We start from the raw sequence: 750 nt of genomic DNA on the forward strand, positions 1-750 counted from the left end.
AACAGCATGTTTCTGCTTCCACTCAAAATATGCATTTTCAAAATGATACAATTAATGAGCTGTGGGTTATTTTGAGCTGAAACTTTACAGACACATTCTGGGGACACCAGGGACTTATATTACATATTGTAAAAAGGGGAATAATATGTCTCCTTTAAGTTACTTAAATTTTAGACACAGTATTGACTGTTTTGTTCTATTTCACCAACGAAAATAGTTCCAGACAAAGATCAGAACAAGTATTTGCACATTGTCCAAACAATGTTTGGACAATGTGTCCAAACATTGTTACTGAATGATTCAGCACCACCTACTGGCGGTTTAGTCCCATGTTTAAAAGTATGCATTTCTTATTTGTATATTCAAAATTGGATTTATAACATTTAACAAATGGTCTTGATTGAGATCAGAGAATATCCGAGATGATATGTTCTTGTTTTTTATTTATTGTATAAAGATGTGTTAAAAGAATTGGGGAAGATCCAGTGACTGAAGAGGAATAAAATACAGATTAAATCAAGATGCACATATTACATATAAACAAGTCTAGCTAAAATCATCCAAATAAGTTTTAAAATTTTGAGTCAGACTCAGCATGGGCTGGAAATCGTATCTTTAAAGGGTTAGTTCACCCAAAAAAGAAAATTCTGTCATTAATTACTTACCCTCATGTCATTTCAAACCCGTAAGACCTTCGTTCATCTTCGGAACACAAATGAAGATATTTTTGATGGAATCTGAGAGCTGTCT

Source organism: Sinocyclocheilus anshuiensis, unplaced genomic scaffold, assembly GCF_001515605.1.
Source record: "Sinocyclocheilus anshuiensis isolate Anshui unplaced genomic scaffold, SAMN03320099.WGS_v1.1 scaffold902, whole genome shotgun sequence".
Lineage (NCBI taxonomy): Eukaryota > Metazoa > Chordata > Actinopteri > Cypriniformes > Cyprinidae > Sinocyclocheilus > Sinocyclocheilus anshuiensis.